Source organism: Protopterus annectens, chromosome 3.part1 (assembly GCF_019279795.1).
Source record: "Protopterus annectens isolate FY-2018-M chromosome 3.part1, PAN1.0, whole genome shotgun sequence".
Lineage (NCBI taxonomy): Eukaryota > Metazoa > Chordata > Ceratodontiformes > Protopteridae > Protopterus > Protopterus annectens.
Genome location: NC_056732.1, coordinates 950811161 through 950833660, shown reverse-complemented (window position 1 = coordinate 950833660; position 22500 = coordinate 950811161). Strand labels below are relative to the sequence as shown.

Genomic DNA, 22500 nt, shown 5'->3' with positions numbered 1-22500 from the left:
ATTTACAGAACTCTAGCTAGGCTGACAGCCTACACACACACACACACACACACACACACACACACACACACACACACACACACACACACACACACACACACACACACACACACACACACACACACACTAGCCCTATGGCCTGAGTAGTGTCTGAAAAGGGTCCTTTACCAGCCCACAGTCTTTGTTTACAAACCTCAAATAAATAAGCAGATACATTTTTAAATAACTGTATACAACGTGGGAGTAATGACCAGGCCTTTGTTATCACTATTAACATGGGATGTAAATGGCCTTAGATTATTAGCAGAAAGCAGAGATTATTGAATTACATTAAGTGTAGGGTGCAAATAGCAGTGTTACAGGAGGTTCATTTGGATAGAAATGAGAATGTGATTTTGACATAGAAAGGATTTCAGGGTGGACATTCAGCAGAAGAGCAGGGACAAAGTGAAAAAGGGGAAGGAGTAATAATAGCGATTGGGGCCTTAATAGTGATGGAAGAGGAAAATAAGGACAATAAGGGTAGGTCTGTGATAGCAAGTGTGATTGGCTTGTGTGTATGTGGGGGTATGCTTGCATTTATTTGTAGTCCACCTAAAGTAAGGTCGCTACCTAATTAAATGCCCAACCTGGGACATTTTTATGTTAATATGAGATTTTGCCAGACAAACAGTGACCACAACCACTAAAAAGGATTAGACTTCACTTTTTTGCCAAAATCTCACTCTTGTAGAATTCAAATTGTTTCTGTTTAGCATCTCTCAAGGTGTGTCGGATACAAAATAATTGCCTTGCACAGCTATTAGAGGAGGTTCAGAAATATTTTTGCCTTAAAATTTCAAGACATTTGTCATTTTCCATGATAGTAAGACACGGCTACTCAAATCCAGACCCTTTACTCTGGTAGCAACAGGTCCCAGGCTTCATTCGTGTATATTACAAAAGGTGCCTTTGAAGCCTGCATTGGTAGCCTCATCCTTTAGATTTGGCTGATCTACCAGGAGCCTCATGGAATTTGACATGGATCAAATGATGAGGAGATTTTTGAAGGTTCAGATTCGGCAGGGAGTCCGCATGGCTTCATCCCCAAGGAAAGATCTGGGATCAGTTATTTCCACCCCGACTGCTCAGTCTTCTCATCTTCCTAAACCTCTCCATTCCTAGAGTCAGTGTGCATCAGATTCAGTCTTTCCACAGTGCCAACTTTGGAGTCAACAGTCCTGAAGACTTTGGCTTTGACATCTTCCCTCACTCACTCGACTGCAGTGTTTTCAGGTCGAGTAGAGTCCTGGAGCCAGAGCATTGGTGTTGAGGCTCTAGTGGTAGTGCCAATCCTGAGATATTTGGAGCCATCTCTACTGCTTGGAGCATCTGCACTTGATAGCTCAGTTCCTAGGTCCTCCTTAGGGTCTTCAGCCAATGGAGTTGAGAGGGCTTCTATCTTAACTAATTTGGGTGGTTCTTCAGTTCCAATGGCTGTGTCGGCTTTCTAGCCTGTGGAGAGTGTCTTGGCTAAGCCAAGATGACTAGTACACTTTCGAGTTTGGATCCAACCAGACTCCCTCTGAAGACTGTACCCTCTTCCTTACATACTGGTAGACAGGGACAGATGGATCCCTTAGGCTTTGAGACTACTCTGCACTCGATTCACACATCCAGTTCTAATGTGCCCCCCCCCCCTTTGGGAGTCCCAATGCACATTCCTCGGAAATGAACTTGTAAAAGGAAGCGTATTGACTCCTCTCCCAAGTCTGTCACCGAAGACACCAACTTAGATGAGGGAGAAGGTTCCCTAAGGTACCCCCCAAAGATGGGTATTTCGGAGACATCCTTGAATTGATTGAACAGTGGAGGGATGGTCCTCAGAAGCTTCTTCTGATGAGTTGGTATTTCTCAAAGTCTTTGGGTCCGGCCCTTCAACATCCTGGGTGGTCTCCCCTCTCGATGTCTTAGTCGACCTTATCACTCAAAAAGCCTGGAAGAAGCCTAATGTGACAGACCCAATCCCAAAAAAGCCAGACAGAATTTTAGTTGCCCCAAAGAAAGAAAAGTTAGGCCAAGAGTTCCTCTGCCATGATGGTAGCAGCAGCCACTAAAAAGGAACTAGCTGAGGAGAGTACCTCTGCCCATCCCCTTAACAGAACTCTAGGCCATTGGACAGACTGGGTAAACAGACATATACTTCAGCCACTTTCATCATGCACTGAATTATGTGGTGCACTTGACATGCTTCCAGAGGGATTTGATAAAGGAACCTTCATATTCTCTAGTGGGTAGCTTAGTGGCAGATATCCATAAAAAGATTGGATTTCCAGTTATCTACCCTACAGTTATCCTCAAATGTAGCCATGAGACTACTTTCTAATGCAGTAAATGGTGCAACCTGAACAGGTTGTACAGGAATTGTGATGCATCATCATGCCTGGATGTGGCTCTGTGACTTTGTGGAAAGCTTTAAACATCTATCATAAATGCCGTATATGATGGCTCCACCTTGTTTGGACCAAACGTCAAGGACATGCTTACCAGAAGTGAACAGGACGGTTAGACCTTGTCTGCTGTTTTAATCCATTTTTCAACCCCTCAGAGCCAATTTTCCAGGAGTCAGAGGGGAGAGAAGAACATGGTTAAAAAAATCCCAAGATTCTTGATAGGGCACATCTAAGGATTCGCCTCTCAGAGGCAGAGGAAGATGCAGTTTCATAGAACGTCATCCAGAAGGCAGAGGCAGTCTGCCAAATCAAGGCTTCTGTGGACTTTTCACAGAGAAACCTTATCAGCATCCCTAAACACTTCCCTGACTGCTGCAGTTTAGTAGCAGTCGGGGGGGGGGGGGTACTGCTCCTTACACTCTCAAACCTGGCAAAATATTACATCCGATTAGTGGGTGCTATGGATCATTACCAGAGGTTATACAATACCCTTTTTTGGAAACCCCAAGAATAATACAAACTATTTTCACCACTCTACCCAATCATTTGAAACCCTCAGCAACAGAAGTTCAAAAGTTGCTGGATATAAGTGTCATCCAACCGGTCCCCCTAGACCAGTTAGAATCCAGAGTCTACTCAAGGTTCTTTTTAGCACCAGAAAAGACAGAGGACCCAAGACCAGTTTTGGATCTCAGCAGTTAGAATCAGTTTGTAAAAACAGACAAAATTTTAGATGGTCACAATGCAGTCCTTTCTACCTCTACTCGTAAAGGACAGTTGGATGTGCTGTATAGATCTCCAGCATGTCTGTTATCATGTAAAGATCCACCAGCAGTCCAGGAGATTCCTCCTCTTCTGGCTGAGAATCACAATTCAGAGTGATGCTGTTTGGTCTCACCACAGCCCCCCGGGTGTTTACCAAGATCAAGATAATGGCAGCCTATCTCAGGTTTAAAGGGATCCAAGTATTCCTCTATCTGGATGATTGGCTTCTAACTGCTGCTTCTAGGGATCTGCTTCTAGCACATCAGTCATTCCAGCTACAACTATCAACCAATCTTAGCATTTCTATAACACCAACAAAAGCAAAATTACATCCTTCCCAATCCATAGAATTCATAGACTGCCAAATAGACACTGTACACCAGATAGTAAAACTTCCCTCAGTATGGGTCAAGTCAGCTAGATCAGTATAAGTCATCACAACCCTAATGCCCGACTGATACTATGACTTATAGATCTAATAGCTTCCTCCATCGTGATGGTTCTTTTAGCCAGATATGAGATGAGCATTCTACAGTGGACATTAGCGATACAATGGTCTCAGAAAATTCATCCCCTTACTACAAATTATGCCTAATTCAGGTCTGCAGGAACCAAATTAAGTGGTGGATTTTCTCAGCTCAATTACTCTGGGCAGACTCTTCCATCCTTATACATCCCTTTTTGGGTGGGGGTTAGCATTTCGAAGGGAGAACAGTCCAAGGAATGTGTCCTCAATAGAGGATAACCTTCATATCATTGTTTTAGAAAGAGTTGTTCTCCTTGCGTTTCAGGCACTTCACGACCATTTAACCAAGGTTGTGATTGCCATACATTCAGACAATGTCACTGGTTTGGTACATCAACAAACAAGGTGGAACCTAATTGTGCCCTCTTTTCTGAGAAGCCATGAGAATCTGGCAATGAATAATGTCTTTGAACATCTGTCTATTAGGAACGCATTTACTTGGGACATCCAGCATCCTGGCGGACAAACTGAGTAGAACTATATGACTGCCTCATGAGAGGTCTCTCAATAAAATAGTGGCAACAGAGATCTTCAGCTGCTGGGGCCACCTCGCTGTGACCGTTTCGCTTCTTGCCTAAAGAGTAAAAGTGTAAGATACTTTGCCCTCATCCATCCACAGGGTCAGTCACAGAGAGATGCTGTAGTCTGTCTAACAAGTTCATTCAGAAAGCAGTGGAGTGCAAAATCAGAGTAATCCTCATTGTCCATTTCTGGCCTTGGCAGGTAAGGTTCCCCTTCCTTTGGCTTCCCCTAGTTCACCCACCACGGGTGCTGGATCTATTCCCAGATCTCCTTAGACGTCCCACCGGGATGCCTCTACGAGACCTGCTGGCCCTATAAATAACTCGCATGATTTCTCCAGTTCTAGCAATTGCCAGAGATGCCAGGTTTTCCTCCCCAGTAGTAGGAATCATATCTTTCTCACAAAGAAATTCTACAAAAAAGACTTAAGAGCAAGTGGAAGCACTTCTCCATCTAGGTGTCCTCTAATGGACTAGATCCATTCTCAACACTGCTACCAAATATTTTCATGGCTGGGTCAAGTTCTTCATTGTTTAAAGTACAATTGGTAGCAATTTTAAACTTCTACATAGTGTTCAAGGATAAACACAGCACAAAAAACTTAAAGATAAAACAGATGACAATAGGCTCCTCTCCGGAAAAGCTTTAATAAAAAGTTAAAAGGCAAGTAGCAAAATACAGGAAATAGACTTTTAAGTGCTTTTCGTTTGATCCAACAAACTTCATCAGAAAGTAATACTGTCACACAGATGCCTGGTATTTAAACAAGAAAGAGCGGGAATCCAAAAGCTCTTAAATTAAATTTTAAAAACATACTAACTCACTATATACAAATACATATACATCCTTATAATAAATGAATAAAGTAACGCATACTATACAAATATCAATACTAATTCATTTTCATATATACAAAATAATCTAGTTTAACAGTATAAAACCATTCCACCAAATGGGAACTATCTTTGTAAGCACCTAAGTTTCAGAACACAGGAGATCGAACAAGCCTCATTCAAACCTGGAAAGTTAAAGGCATTAAGCCTAATCTGCCACAAAAGTTCCATCTCCTCTAGTTTAAATGAGGCCGGTCCACCTCTAATGTCCTGAACAAATTGGTCAATGACCAAGAATTTAAACATATGTGTTGGATTCATTTGAACGTGTTTGGCCAATGCATTAGTATCTTTGTTATGTAAAATAGCATACTGATGCTCATAAACCCCTTCCTTTAAACAACGTTCAGTTTTGCCTGCATAAAATGCAGGACAAAACGAACAGTGGGCCAGGTAAACAACAAATTTGCTATAACAGTTGAATTTAGCCTTCAATTTGTAAATCTTGTTGTTAATCACAAACTGGTTAGTGCATTCCATATATTTGCAAAATTTACAACTTTCACATTTAAACATGCCAGTTGTCTTAATGCTTGGCCTTTTAGGACCTTCAAGAAGGCTTTTAACATTTCTTCCCTTCTTGAAAACAAATTGAGGTTTTGGTCCAAAAAAAGAATAAATAATGGAGTTACACCTAAATATGTCCCAGTTCTTATTAATGACATTAATAATAGATTTAGTTTGTGCATTAAAAGATGTAATAAAGGTGTATTGAAAATCTTGATCACTAGCTAGTCCCTGCATCGTTTCAGTGTCCGAGGATTCATGGGTGTCTAAAGTAGCAACCTCAAGGGGTAATTTGTTCACAGCCAGAATAGGTCTAAATTGATCAATACTTTGTTTATATTCAACTTCTTTAATTAATTCGTCAATTAAACACTCAGGATAATCCCGATGCATAAACATTTGTTTTAACAGGCTACATTCACTGGTAAAGTCAAGTTGTAGACTACAAATGCGTGCAGCCCTGACCAGCTGCCCCTTAACTACCGATCTTTTTTGGTGGAAGGGGTGGCAACTTGAAAAGTGTAGAAAAGAGTTGGAATAAGTTGCCTTACGATGTACCTGAGAGGTGAAGCAACCTAACCGGAGGTTCTTAATTAATAAAATGTCAAGATAGGCAATAGTGTCAACGTGAAATGTATAAGTAAATTGTAGAAAACTGGTGGAAGAATTAAACCAACCAACCATATCAGATGCCAGAGTGTCATTACCCTTTAATAAGATGAACACATCATCTAAAAAATGTGTGTAATAAATGGCATCCGAATACACGTTGACACTGGGATCAAAAACAAACTTTGACTCCCATTGGGCCATCACCAAGTTGGCCACACTGGCTCCACATGGAGAGCCCATTGCCAAACCAGTTTTCTGAAGGTAAAATTTATTGTCAAACATGAAATAGTTATTCATCAAGATTAACTCCAACAGTTCCATAATTAAAGATGTTTCTGTAATAGTGGCACCATGTTTCCTCATGATGTCAGCAACCCATTCAATAGCTATAACATGAGGAATACATGTATAAAGGTCCTTCACGTCTACAGTTAAAAAATTATATTCATTTCTAAACTTCAAATCGTTGATCTTGGACAAGAAGGACCATGAATCCTTAGATATCTGCGGTTCAAGGGCCACATATTTCTGTAAATAAACATCGACCACTTTTGAACAGGCATATGTCAGTGAACCTCGGCCATCAATGAGGGGTCGCATGGGTGGATTAATAACATCTTTATGAATTTTAGGTATCCCAAAAAGTGTGGGATACCTAGGGAACGCTGTAAACATGTAGTTAAACACCTTTTGATCAACTCGACCTTCAATCATCAAGTCAAGTAAACAAGATTTTACCAGACTGTATGCTGTGTTAACTTCAGATCTAGAACTGATCTGATCGTGTCATTCCCAAGAGCTAACATACGTGCAGTGTAGTCGTGGTTGTCAAATACCACAAAGCCACCACCCTTATCGGGTTTGCATATTCTGATATCCTGAGACCTAAAATAGTCCAAGATATCCCTCTCATCCTTAACTAAGTGACCCATTGTGTAGTTTGTATTGTTAAAATCCGTGCCTAATCTTCTTAAATCTAACTCACTAACTTGCTCGAATACTTGTAATAATGGGTGGAGTGGAGGGTTAAATGTACTTGGGATGTAAAACTGGGCATCAGGAAGAGTCTGGCCAGAATTCATAAAGAATAAACCCAAATTGAGTTTTCTGGTAAAAATTTTCAATTCTAAAATAAGTTTACTAACATCCATGTTAAACCAAGGAACATATGTATAGCCCTTAGATAAAAAATCAACCATTTCCAGTGAGAAAGTACTACCAGAAAAATTATACACTTTAAATTCTTTGTTCTTATTAAAAACAATGTTAGGACCTGGTGGCTCGACACAGTCAGTCGGCTGGTCATCATAGCTGTCATTAATACTCAGGTTAACCAGAGAACAGTCAGATTCAATAATGTCACTCTCTCCAGTAGAGACTGAGGGAACACATTCATACAAATCAACAATGTGATCAACACTATTATTTAGGTCAGTACCGACAGGCAAATCATCAATATCATTCAAGCTATTACAATGAACTAGTAACATGGAAGAGCTGATAGATAAAGAGAAAGAACAGTCGCTATCAAGTGCCACTTCAATTTGGTTCGGGTAAAGACCCATTTGATGAGCATTCACCTTGGAAATTTCGAACCCCTCTGTTGTTTTGGTCTGGCACCTGTGTGATTGTAATTCTGAAAAGCCTGCTGGTTACTAAAATTGTTAGAGTTGTTACTACTGTTGATTTTGTTATTGTTACAGCTATTGTAACTTGTTTGAGAATTTTGCCTGGTGCTGTAATTATAATTTACTTTTGAGGCTTTCATAAGCCTTTCGCTCCTGCGTACTGGCTCCTGAAAAGGCCCATTAAACTCAGTTAGGTCTTCAGTCGGTTGGTCTTCAACTAAGTCATTAGACTGCGCGTTCTGGATAAGTCGCTGATTATGGTTTAACACTTGAGAAGCCTCAGACAGTTCAAAATTAGTATGCAGGTCTTTGCTAGTCATATCAAATAAAGAATACCCTAATTGCCAAATTTGCGCTGGAGGTGATGGCGGGTATGCATTCCCTTTCTTGTAGGATAAACAATCACGTTCGAGTTTTTTAGACTTATTAGAGCTTAACTTAGATAAGTGGTCATTAATACTAGAAACGCTCTTTCTTGTTTAAATACCAGGCATCTGTGTGACAGTATTACTTTCTGATGAAGTTTGTTGGATCAAACGAAAAGTGCTTAAAAGTCTATTTCCTGTATTTTGCTACTTGCCTTTTAGCTTTTTATTAAAGCTTTTCCGGAGAGGAGCCTATTGTCATCTGTTTTATCTTTAAGTTTTTTGTGCTGTGTTTATCCTTGGAAGTTTGTATGGCGTCTGACTGTTTGGCTCCGATTCTACTGGATTCACCACCTGTTCTGGTTACAACGAACCATGCCTCAGCACAGAATGAAGCTGTGAGTAATGCGCAGACTGACTTGTTCGGAAAAGGAAAGAACATTGATCATTCAGTCTGGAATAATACGTTACCCTTGCTTCTTAATAAAATTGAGTCGATGTGTAATCGATTAGAGCAATTAGATGAAAAGTACACTAGCTTGGTCAATTCTATTGCTCCACAACCTGTGACATTAAATGTTAAGCAAGGAGGTAACGTAACACGCGTAAATCGCAATTCCAGGGATGAACGCGTTTCCGTGACACAGATGCCTGACAACAGTTTGCTTGAATCAAATGGATTACCTAAACGTAATAATCTTGCGTTTACTAACTTGCAGCCAGTATTAAATCAGGAGGATGTTCGGCTTGAGGTACGCGTTACTGACGAGACTACTCCACCACCGGGTCAGCGAGCAGCTGGAGCTGCTCTTTTTTCGGACGCAATTGTACCTGCTTCGTTGGACCGCTTTCCTTCCATTCTTCAGGTTACCAGGTTTCCAGTTTCTGGTTCTGACCGCAGGGGCGAGGAAGCTTCATTGACGAATGATGCTTGCATTAACAATGGGGCTATGCTTCAACTTGTTCATGAGAATTGTGGTGCTCTTTCGGCGTTTCTTGATAACAACTTTAAATTTGGATTTAATCAACAACCAAGGTCGGATCCGGAGGCTCTAGAAGAAGGTAATACCTCTGCTCAAACTGACATTGTAACTAACTTAAAATTGTTAGACAATTTATTATTGAAGTATAAAAAAACGCAATTAGAGGTTTCTTACTTTACTGAATGCCTGAAGTTAAAGATTATACCAAAGGGCTTACGGGAGGGTACAATACCCAACAGGGCTTATTAAAGGCTCTACATTCCACTTTGACTTGATAAAGTTATTTGACCAGCAAGGATTTGAATTGCTGGAATTAATGGTCAAGCGTTATTCATTAATGGCTGATAGAATTTTGCTTTTAATTAAGGAGGTTGACTTGAAAGTGTTACAGGATTCTCTGTTTGAAAGATATAAATATGACTATAATAGAACATTTTCTAGTATTAATGACCACTTATCTAAGTTAAGCTCTAATAAGTCTAAAAAATTCGAACGTGATTGTTTATCCTACAAGAAAGGGAACGCATACCCGCCACCACCTCCAGCGCAAATTTGGCAATTAGGGTATTCTTTATTTGATATGACTAGCAAAGACCTGCATACTAATTTTGAACTGTCTGAGGCTTCTCAAGTGTTAAACCATAATCAGCGACTTATCCAGAACGCGCAGTCTAATGACTTAGTTGAAGACCAACCGACTGAAGACCTAACTGAGTTTAATGGGCCTTTTCAGGAGCCAGTACGCAGGAGTGAAAGGCTTATGAAAGCCTCAAAAGTAAATTATAATTACAGCACCAGGCAAAATTCTCAAACAAGTTACAATAGCTGTAACAATAACAAAATCAACAGTAGTAACAACTCTAACAATTTTAGTAACCAGCAGGGTTTTCAGAATTACAATCACACGGGTGCCAGACCAAAACAACAGAGGGGTTCGAAATTTCCAAGGTGAATGCTCATCAAATGGGTCTTTACCCGAACCAAATTGAAGTGGCACTCGATAGCGACTGTTCTTTCTCTTCATCTATCAGCTCTTCCATGTTACTAGTTCATTGTAATAGCTTGAATGATATTGATGATTTGCCTGTTGGTACTGACCTAAATAATAGTGTTGATCACATTGTTGATTTGTATGAATGTGTTCCCTCAGTCTCTACTGGAGAGAGTGACATTATTGAATCTGACTGTTCTCTGGTTAACCTGAGTATTAATGACAGCTATGATGACCAGCCGACTGACTGTGTCGAGCCACCAGGTCCTAATATTGTTTTTAATAAGAACAAAGACTTTAAAGTGTATAATTTTTCTGGTAGTACTTTCTCACTGGAAATGGTTGATTTTTTATCTAAGGGCTATACATATGTTCCTTGGTTTAACATGGATGTTAGTAAACTTATTTTAGAATTGAAAATTTTTACCAGAAAACTCAATTTGGGTTTATTCTTTATGAATTCTGGCCAGACTCTTCCTGATGCCCAGTTTTACATCCCAAGTACATTTAACCCTCCACTCCACCCATTATTACAAGTATTCGAGCAAGTTAGTGAGTTAGATTTAAGAAGATTAGGCACGGATTTTAACAATACAAACTACACAATGGGTCACTTAGTTAAGGATGAGAGGGATATCTTGGACTATTTTAGGTCTCAGGATATCAGAATATGCAAACCCGATAAGGGTGGTGGCTTTGTGGTATTTGACAACCACGACTACACTGCACGTATGTTAGCGCTCTTGGGGAATGACACGTATCAGATCAGTTCTAGATCTGAAGTTAACACAGCATACAGTCTGGTAAAATCTTGTTTACTTGACTTGATGATTGAAGGTCGAGTTGATCAAAAGGTGTTTAACTACATGTTTACAGCGTTCCCTAGGTATCCCACACTTTTTGGGATACCTAAAATTCATAAAGATGTTATTAATCCACCCATGCGACCCCTCATTGATGGCCGAGGTTCACCGACATATGCCTGTTCAAAAGTGGTCGATGTTTATTTACAGAAATATGTGGCCCTTGAACCGCAGATATCTAAGGATTCATGGTCCTTCTTGTCCAAGATCAACGATTTGAAGTTTAGAAATGAATATAATTTTTTAACTGTAGACATGAAGGACCTTTATACATGTATTCCTCATGTTATAGCTATTGAATGGGTGGCTGACATCATGAGGAAACATGGTGCCACTATTACAGAAACATCTTTAATTATGGAACTGTTGGAGTTAATCTTGATGAATAACTATTTCATGTTTGACAATAAATTTTACCTTCAGAAAACTGGTTTGGCAATGGGCTCTTCATGTGGAGCCAGTGTGGCCAACTTAGTGATGGCCCAATGGGAGTCAAAGTTTGTTTTTGATCCCAGTGTCAACGTGTATTCGGATGCCATAGTTTATTACACACCTTTTTTAGATGATGTGTTCATCTTATTAAAGGGTAATGACACTCTGGCATCTGATATGATTGGTTGGTTTAATTCTTCCACCAGTTTTCTACAATTTACTTATACATTTCACGTTGACACTATTGCCTATCTTGACATTTTATTAATTAAGAACCTCCGGTTAGGTTGCTTCACCTCTCAGGTACATCGTAAGGCAACTTATTCCAACTTTTTTCTACACTTTTCAAGTTGCCACCCCTTCCACCAAAAAGATCGGTAGTTAAGGGGCAGCTGGTCAGGGCTGCACGCATTTGTAGTCTACAACTTGACTTTACCAGTGAATGTAACCTGTTAAAACAAATGTTTATGCATCGGGATTATCCTGAGTGTTTAATTGATGAATTAATTAAAGAAGTTGAATATAAACGAAGTATTGATCAATTTAGACCTATTCTGGCTGTGAACAAATTACCCCTTGAGGTTGCTACTTTAGACACCCATGAATCCTCGGACACTGAAACGATGCAGGGACTAGCTAGTGATCAAGATTTTCAATACACCTTTATTACATCTTTTAATACACAAACTAAATCTATTATTAATGTCATTAATAAGAACTGGGACATATTTAGGTGTAACTCCACTATTTATTCTTTTTTTGGACCAAAACCTCAATTTGTTTTCAAGAAGGGAAGAAATGTTAAAAGCCTTCTTGAAGGTCCTAAAAGGCCAAGCATTAAGACAACTGGCATGTTTAAATGTGAAAGTTGTAAATTTTGCAGATATATGGAATGCACTAACCAGTTTGTGATTAGCAACAAGATTTACAAATTGAAGGCTAAATTCAACTGTTATAGCAAATTTGTTGTTTACCTGGCCCACTGTTCGTTTTGTCCTGCATTTTATGTAGGCAAAACTGAACGTTGTTTAAAGGAAAGGGTTTATGAGCATCAGTATGCTATTTTACATAACAACGATACTAATGCATTGGCCAAACACGTTCAAATGAATCCAACACATATGTTTAAATTCTTGGTCATTGACCAATTTGTTCAGGACATTAGAGGTGGACCGGCCTCATTTAAACTAGAGGAGATGGAACTTTTGTGGCAGATTAGGCTTAATGCCTTTAACTTTCCAGGTTTGAATGAGACTTGTTCGATCTCCTGTGTTCTGAAACTTAGGTGCTTACAAAGATAGTTCCCATTTGGTGGAATGGTTTTATACTGTTAAACTAAATTATTTTGTATATATGAAAATGAATTAGTATTGATATTTGTATAGTATTTCTACATAGTGTTCAACAGTGCTTCCATTGCTTCCCTCAAAACTTCCAAGGCTTTCCTAAGAGGTACTTTTTTATTGACACCCCCATTCATGATCCAGTCCCTTCATGGGATATCACCGTTTTGCTTCAGTCTTTAACTCAGAAAGTTGCTTCAGTCTTTAACTCAGAAAGCATTAAAACTTGCAGCGTCCACAGATGTGAAGTTTCTTTCTTGGAAGACTATATTTTTGGTCACCATTACTTCTGTTAAATGAATATCAGAACTTGGGGCAGTCTCATGTAAGACCCCCTTTATGGTATTTGATAAAGATAGTGTCGTTGAAAACAAATCCTTTCTTTCTCCCAAAAGTGGCTTCTAAAACAAATTTAAATGAACAAATTAATTTGCCAGATGTCTTTCCAATTTTTTCAGTAAGGAGAAGATATGTTATATACATTAGATGTGCCCAGACAAGTTAGATTCTACCTGCACCATACCAAGAGTTTCAGAAAATTGACCAGGATCCAAAATTCTGAATCATTAGCCTTATTCTAATCTTTTACTTTGTCTTGCAGATGTTTGCGTTTGCAAGCTGAGATACCAAACCAGTGCTTTACAGATTTCACTTTATCCAAGAAAAAGTTGGGGCAATCAGTTTCTGAAATAACACACTCAAGATGGTTAGCAGATTACATTTCCTTTGTTTATGATTCACTAGGCATGCCTGTATGATCAAAGTCTAAAGCACTTCTACAGCAGCAATGGTAGCCTCCACTGCCTTTGCTAAATGAGTTCCTATAAGTGACATTTGTGCAACAGCAACTTGGTCCTCAACTCATGCCTATATGTATCACTATAAATTAGATATACAGTCCAAGATTCGCACATCTTTTAGCTCTGTCATACTTGGGAATATCCTTCCTTAAGTCCACCCAGTTACCCGTTGGTAGCTTGGGAATTTGTCCCACACTTTGAATTAGTCGTCTTTTCATCTGGTTCAACTCCCCTCCTTCCTTCCTTCCCCCTTCCAAATTGTCATTGTGCGTCTACAGATCAGCCAGATCTTTTTTGGACCCTACCTGATACTTTCTCTTTTTAACACATACATACATACATACATACATTTTATATATATATATATATATATATATATATATATATATATATATATATAAACACATACATACATATATATATATATATATATATATATATATATATATATATATATATATATATAAACACATACATACATATATATATATATATATATATATATATATATATATGTGTGTGTGTGTGTGTGTGTGTGTGTATGTGTGTGTGTTTGTGTGTATTTACTCATAATGACATTTTATGGTAAGTCAGCAAACTTGATCTGAGGTAGTTCAGGCAGGATGGAGGAACTGTGAGTAGAGGAGGAGTCGCAGCTGTCGGATCTAAAGCTTTGGTATAATGTCCAGTTCTGGCATCCCACACATTGGACCAGATTAAAAGAAGACAACACATATCTATCTTTATGTTAAGTTCATAACTTTCATTTCTGTACCTCACCAGTGATGCATCCTTAATCATATCATGCGACTGGTTTAGTTCTAAGAATGAGAGATCCATATAGAGTTGTGGGAATTTTCCACTTTTTCAAGAGCTGGAGACTGGGCTCTGACACCAAGAGATCAGCTCATCCATTGTTGAATAAAGACCTGCTTCAACCCTTAACTGGAGAGTTTTTTTTCCTTACAGAAAGAAGACTTCCTGTAATTTTGCTAAATTAGTTGCAACCAGGATTCAGTATTTTGAATCCGTTAGCCTTATTCTAATCTTTTACTTTGTCCTGCAGATGTTTGAGTCTGCAAGTTGAGATACCAAATCAGTGCTTTATGGACTTCTATGTATTTTTTTTCACTGTTTCCCTGGGACCTTCAAGGGGTTATCCATAGCAGCACAAGAATCCTCTGAGAGTCCTTGGTGAGGAAAGTATATTGATAACATATTACGAATAAAGATAAGTGTTCAAAATGTTGGATCCTGGCTGAAGCTAACTTAGGGATACTTAGCAAAATTACATAAAATCCCCATTCCAGAGGAAAAAAGACAGTCCAGTGAAGGGTTTAAATTGATTGCTATTCATTGATGGATAACCATTCTATTGCAGCAAGACAGTCATTACTACTGTTGGGTACTATAAAAGGCTGTCCTCCACCAACATATATATGAAGAAATGAACTGACCGATGATATAAGTCCAAAATCTTTATTTTCACATACACAGCCACAAACTGAAAGAGAATTCAAACAGATTGAGCGCGCTTTCGTCTCATATCGTGAGACTTCAAGTGTTCTGCTTAAATACACTCATAATAAATCAATTCTTGATTATTTAATTACTTGTTTATCACATTAAAGTTGATTCCAGTTAAAAATATGGACAACTGTTAAACTTCATGTTATTGGTAATTTATAAAAGGAACCTTTTGTAGAAATGCAATAATTCTTGAACATAAAAAGTATATAAAGTTCCATATATTCTTGTTGTATATCACCTATATGTTCAAATATGTTAAAATAACCAGTTGTGTAAAATATACTTATGAAAACTAATAAATATATGTACTAAAATATATATGTACAAACTTTCCTAAAAATGCATTAATTATTCATAAAATTAATTTAATATAATGTACGAAAATATGTAAAAAATGGATGTTGAATAATTCTCTAAAATACTTTAAAATACTTTATAAAATTGTTTTATAAATATTTCTAATTTATTATTCTATTCGTTACCAAACAATCATGGCAAGGTAATTTGTATATCTAAAAACTGCATGTATCTACCTAGGTATCTACATATTCTATTGCAACTGGTGAAAACCACAATTTTATTTCTTCTTTCTTATATTGTTTGATGCCAGTAATTTCAAAGCAGGTTTAATAGAGATATGGTCATTCATTCCTGGGTACACACAAGAGTCCAATCTCATTTGCCAAATCATCTTGCGGTACTCCAGGAAGGTTTCCCAATCTCCTCTCCTTTCTTTCTGTTTCACTACCTCAAGTACCCAAAATTTTATATTCATATTCTGAGAAGTGGTTGAATGTCTATAAAGTGCATTATTCTCATTCTTTTTAATTATATCCCTAATATGCTCGTATATATGAGTTTTCAGATGCCTTTCAGTCTTACCTATATAATACCCCCAGCATGACTGACAATAGGCTAAATAAACCACTCCTTTGGTGTAACAACTTGTATAAGCATGGCCTTTAATTGTAAAATTTATGCTGGGTATATTTATCTCCTTTTTACAGGCTATATATGGGCATTGTGCACACCTTCCACATTTGTGTGTGCCCACCTTTAGTAATGCCCCTTCTTTTTCTCCAAAATATTTTTCAAATTCCTATTTCTCCTAAAGGTGTATTTAAGTTGCTGTTGAAATATGTTTGTTCTCGTCGGCATTGTTTTAAACGTATTCCAAATCCCATTAATGCCCTTTTTTAATCAACCTATGTCAGAATAATACGTTAAAATCAACCGGGGTATATCCTTTTCTATTGTTGTTTTACTTGTTTCCATATTCCTGTCCCTGTTTACGTCGTACTCTTTATTCATAATCGTATCCATACTAATCACATTATTAATTATCCCATTGTTGTACTGTCCACTCAACAACAATGGATTATATCTACTATTACGTTTCTTAATTATTTCTTTTTTAATATTTTTCACCATGTTGTCAGGATAACCTCTTTCTATAAACATCTCCTGTACGACATCTAATTCTCTTATGAAATCACAAAACACAGTTGTCATTCTGGACACCCTAATCATTTGTTCCTTTTTTGTCGATACTGGGTTTGCCAGTACCTAGTATTTGTGTTGGTTACTAGTAGCTGATGCTTGGTTACGAGGAGTCCCCAGAATGAACGAGCAATCTATTTTAAGCGAACTGATCAAACTTATTCAAAACCATTCACAGAACAATTCCAACTCAATTGATGCCTCTAATCCTTTACAGGCATCAGATTTGAACGCCATGATTCATTGTGCACAGCGTAGTCTCGGCAACGCTGACAAGGAAGTGACGTCAACTAAACAAAAGGTATGTGGAAATTCCAATCACCGGAACCCAAGCGAGGGCGAATGACCGCATGGTTCTACGGTAAATGGAGGTGCTGTTGGAGCAACAAGAACGACCAGTTTATACCAAGAACACCATTTTCATGCCGACAGGGGGTTTGACAATTATCGGAACATTAATTTTGAAGAATGGTTGGAAAAAACATTTTCGGCGACAAATGAAGAAGCCGAAAGAAGGGTACCTACTAACACAGGGTTCAAGGACAAATGCAAATTATTTCAGAACCAGCTTACCAGGTACAAAAACTTAAGTTTGGACAATTTTTATTTGACAAAATGTATCGAACAAAGAATAGTGCCTAAGGGCCTAAGATTGAATAAATTTCCAAATAACACGGCCAATGATATGGAATTTTTTAAAACTGTTTCTATTATACTTAATGAATGTCCGTTAGCAATCTTGAAGGCCATGGTAGAGAACAATGTGAAAAATATGGATGTATGTAAAAAAGAAATTGATATATTGAAATTAGAAATAACAAATGATTTATTATTCACTGTGACTGAGTATAAGAACATTTTTTGTAAGACATTACAAGATGTTGATATTATTATTGGGAACATTTATAAAAGGAAAATGGCAAAGTTAGAGCGGGATATAGGGGATTATAAAGAAGGAAAGGCTTATTTTATTCACAATTCAAGAAGGTATAATGCAACAGGAAAACAATATTATCAGATGGAACATAGGAAGAATGTAACAAACCCAAACAACAGGGTAGTACAAAGGCATGACAATGATATTCACTTTCATATAGATGTTATTGAATTTGATGAGGCAGAAGACCCTTTAGGAGTAAGACAGGAGGTGAGGAGGTCCGAAAGAATCAGGAATCGGAATGGTCAGCAATCATATGCAGAAGTGACCGGGAATCAGACAGGAAGATACAAGGGAAGAGGATGGGACAGGAGATGATTAGTAGATTATACACATCAACCCCAGAAAAAATATGTACAGATTAACTATGTACATCGTCCCTAGTTACAGATAGAATTAGGGTATTAGAAAATTAATTATTTTTGACAGATGAAATAAATCAAGAGGCTATAAATGAAGAAGTATTAGGTGTCAATCCTAAAACTATTATATATAGCTATAACAACTTCAGCATATTCAATTATACAGACATGGAGATTACCCATGAATACTTTAGACTTTTTACAAAGGGATTTACCTTTGTACCAGCTAGAAAACCAAGAATAGAAGAAATAGTGTTATATATAAAACTGTTTACAAGGAAGCTGAATTTAGCAGTTTTATATCAAGATAATTCGAATTACGAGAACAAAGTACTAAGGAAAAGTAGTATATATAATCCCCCTTTACAGCAGGATATACATAACTTCGAAGTGTGTACCATCAATATGAGAAGAGATGGATACAAGAAGAGACACAAAATAATAGATAATCTTACTGATGAAGAAAGGATAATTTTAGAACAACTTAGCAATAATAAAAATATAAGAGTTATGAAACCTGAAAAGGGGGGTGGAGTGGTACTTACGGATAGCTGGGATTATACTGAGAAAATGCAAAAAATTTTAAATATGGATAGCAGGTATCGTATTATTTCCATGAATAAACTGAATATTTTGTATAAAAGAATAGACTTAATACTAGAGGATAATTTGTTACAAGGGCTTATCAATGTGGAATTATATAATTTCCTTAGAGTCCCCAAACCAGTTATACCTGAAATCTTTGGTATCCCAAAAATACATAAAGCTATAGCTGATCCCCCAATGAGACCAATAGTAACATCTAGAGGATCTAAAATACAACCTCTCGCCATATATGTTGATACTAAGTTAAAAATATTTTATTTAAATTATGTGCACATTTTGATTGATTCTTGGGACTTTCTGAAGAAATTCAGCACAATACCATTTCATGAAGATTATTTATTTTTTAACAATTGACGTTAAAGATTTGTTTTCTGTAATTCCACACAAGGAAGGCATGGAATGGTTTGAGAAAATGATTACTGAACTCAACATGCTGAACCCTGATGAATTCAAATTAGTGATGGAAAATATGGAATTAGTCTTGAAATATAACTTTATTTATTTTCAGGGAGATATTTACCATCAACTTGATGGAGTTGCCATGGGTTCAGCATGTGCTGCCATTTATGCAAATATAATAATGCTATTTTGGGAGAAAACATATATATTTGGGTCAAGTTTTCAGCAGCACATCATAAGGTATTTTCGATTTCTGGACGATATTATTATTATATGGGATGGTGCATATGAATTAATTGAACAATTTATGGAATATGTAAATGGTAGCACCAACTTTCTGAAATTTACACATGAGAGTAATAAGGATGAAATACATTATTTAGATGTAAGGATAAATATGGACTATACTAAGAAAGTATATAAATCAAATATTTTCAGAAAGGAATGTTATTCAAACTCGTACTTGCATTATCAAAGTGACCATCCTTACCACTTAAAAAGAAACGTGGTAAAAGGACAAATGATTAGGGTGTCCAGAATGACAACTGAGTTTTGTGATTTCATAAGAGAATTAGATGTCGTACAGGAGATGTTTATAGAAAGAGGTTATCCTGACAACATGGTGAAAAATATTAAAAAAGAAATAATTAAGAAACGTAATAGTAGATATAGTCCATTATTGTTGAGTGGACAGTACGACAATGGGATAGTTAATAATGTGATTAGTATGGATACGATTATGAAAAAGAGTATGACGTAAACAGGGACAGGAATATGGAAACAAGTAAAACAACAATAGAAAAGGATATACCCCGGTTAATTTTAACGTGTTATTCTGACATAGGTTGGTTAAAAAAGGGCATTAATGGGATTTGGAATATGTTTAAAACAATGCCGAAGAGAACAAACATATTTCAGCAGCAACTTAAATACACCTTTAGGAGAAATAGGAATTTGAAAAATATTTTGGAGAAAAGGAAGGGACAAGAAAAAGAAGGGGCATTACTAAAGGTGGGCACACACAAATGTGGAAGGTGTGCACAATGCCTATATATAGCCTGTAAAAAAAAGATAAATATACCCAGCATAAATTTTACAATTAAAGGCCATGCTTATACAAGTTGTTACACCAAAGGAGTGGTTTATTTAGCCTATTGTCAATCATGCTGGGGGTATTATATAGGTAAGACTGAAAGGCATCTGAAAACTCGTATATACGAGCATATTAGGAATATAATTAAAAAGAATGAGAATAATGCACTTTATAGACATTTAACCACTTGTCAGAATATGAATATAAAATTTTGGGTACTTGAGGTAGTGAAACAGAAAGAAAGGAGAGGAGATTGGAAAACTTTCCTGGAGTACCGCGAGATGATTTGGCAAATGAGATTGGACTCTTGTGTGTACCCAGAATGAATGACCATATCTCTATTAAACCTGCTTTGAAATTATTGGCATCAAACAATATAAGAAAGAAGAAATAAAATTGTGGTTTTCACCAGTTGCAATAGAATATGTAGATACCTAGGTAGATACATGCAGTTTTTAGATATACAAATTACCTTGCCATGATTGTTTGGTAACGAATAGAATAATAAATTAGAAATATTTATAAAACAATTTTGTAAAGTATTTTAAAGTATTTTAGAGAATTATTCAACATCCATTTTTTACATATTTTTCGTACATTATATTAAATTAATTTTATGAATAATTAATGCATTTTAGGAAAGTTTGTACATATATATTTTAGTACATATATTTATTAGTTTTCATAAGTATATTTTACACAATTGGTTATTTTAACATATTTGAACATATAGGTGATATACAACAAGAATATATGGAACTTTATATACTGTTTATGTTCAAGAATTATTGCATTTCTACAAAAAGTTCCTTTTATAAATTACCAATAACATGAAGTTTAACAGTTGTCCATATTTTTGCCTTCAAGAATTTATGTGAATGAATTTACGTTTTCTTATATGTATTTTTATTGCGTTTATTTTGAGAGAGGTAGATTATATATATATATATATATATATATATATATATATATATATACTTTTCATTGTTATGTGGGTGTGCATTTTAGCTATTTATATGTGGGTTAAGTAATTTTCAACAGTTTTATATACCAAAGGGTTATTCAGAACTGGAATCAACTTTAATGTGATAAACAAGTAATTAAATAATCAAGAATTGATTTATTATGAGTGTATTTAAGCAGAACACTTGTACTAACATGAGATTCTGATGAAGTCTCACGATATGAGACGAAAGCACACTCAATCTGTTTGAATTCTGTTTCAGTTTGTGGCTGTGTATGTCAAAATAAAGATTTTGGACTTATATCATCGGTCAGTTTGTTTCTTCATATATATGTTGGTGGAGGACAGCCTTTTATAGTACCCAACAGTAGTAATAACTGTCTTGCCGCAATTTTGTCGATACTGGGTTTGGCAGTACCTAGTATTTGTGTTGATAACCATTCTATGATCGGGATCCCAGCCTGAGCAGACCTACCTCAGGAACCCAGACCAGATTTACCTAGGAGCACCACCATTGAAACTGAACTAATGGATGAAATGGACAATGAAACTAAACTGCTCAATTGTCAATTTGGAATCAGACAAGAATGGCCATCCATTGTTGAATAATAATCAACTTAAACCCTTAACTGGACTGTCTTTGTTTCCTCTGGAAAGAGGACTTTATGTAAAGTTAGCTTCAGTCAGGATCCAACAGTTTGAACAGTTATCCTTATTGGTAATATTTTATTAATATACATGAATGTGGTCAAATCACTTAAAGGCAAATGTTTCCAGCACTAGGGGTCTAGCCCTGCTATATCTAAACACAATTGGCGGAAAACCTAAAGCACAAGCATAACCTCAGCCAAACTAATTAGCCTACATAAGGAAAACAAAGTGAAATGTAACCTTCTGAAGAGAGGCTAGTAGAAGTCTCACTGGCCCATGTTAATCTAAAATGGAACACTCAAGATGACCATATGATATAATAATTATATGATATAATAATTATGCCATTATCAAATGCAGACAAAGAAAAAGGAGAAAAAAAACTAACACAGACAAAACTCATATTCTGCAAGACTATGCTTATTTGAAATTATTTAGGCAAAAAGAAGCATATGTATTTCATATAAAAATGAAGTTTAACTGTAAATATATCACTTAAGTGGCTACAGATACACTTTCTCTTAGTGAACAGCAGTTGTCTTTCTCTTAAGTGTTTGGCATTGCAGTGTGTGCACAGGAAGTCCCCGGGTTAAGGACGAGGTCCTTTTTTTTAAATCTGTCCTTAGGTCAAATTTGTATGCAAGTTGAAACACATATATGGAACATTCTGCTGTACTGTACTGCAATACAGTACAGTACAGTAGAACATTCCATGCATAAAATATGTTAAACTTGCCTCTTTTTAAGCTTCACTTTAGATTTCTGTACCACAGGCATCACCCAAGAATGTTTTCCA

The 22500-nt window shown here is 36.8% G+C and overlaps 1 protein-coding gene across 1 annotated transcript in view; it reads left to right on the top strand.

Moving 5' to 3' along the window:
• The window catches only part of RTTN (rotatin), a 3641098-nt gene that overhangs the window by 1167912 nt on the left and 2450686 nt on the right, over positions 1–22500 (top strand). The window lies entirely within an intron of this gene.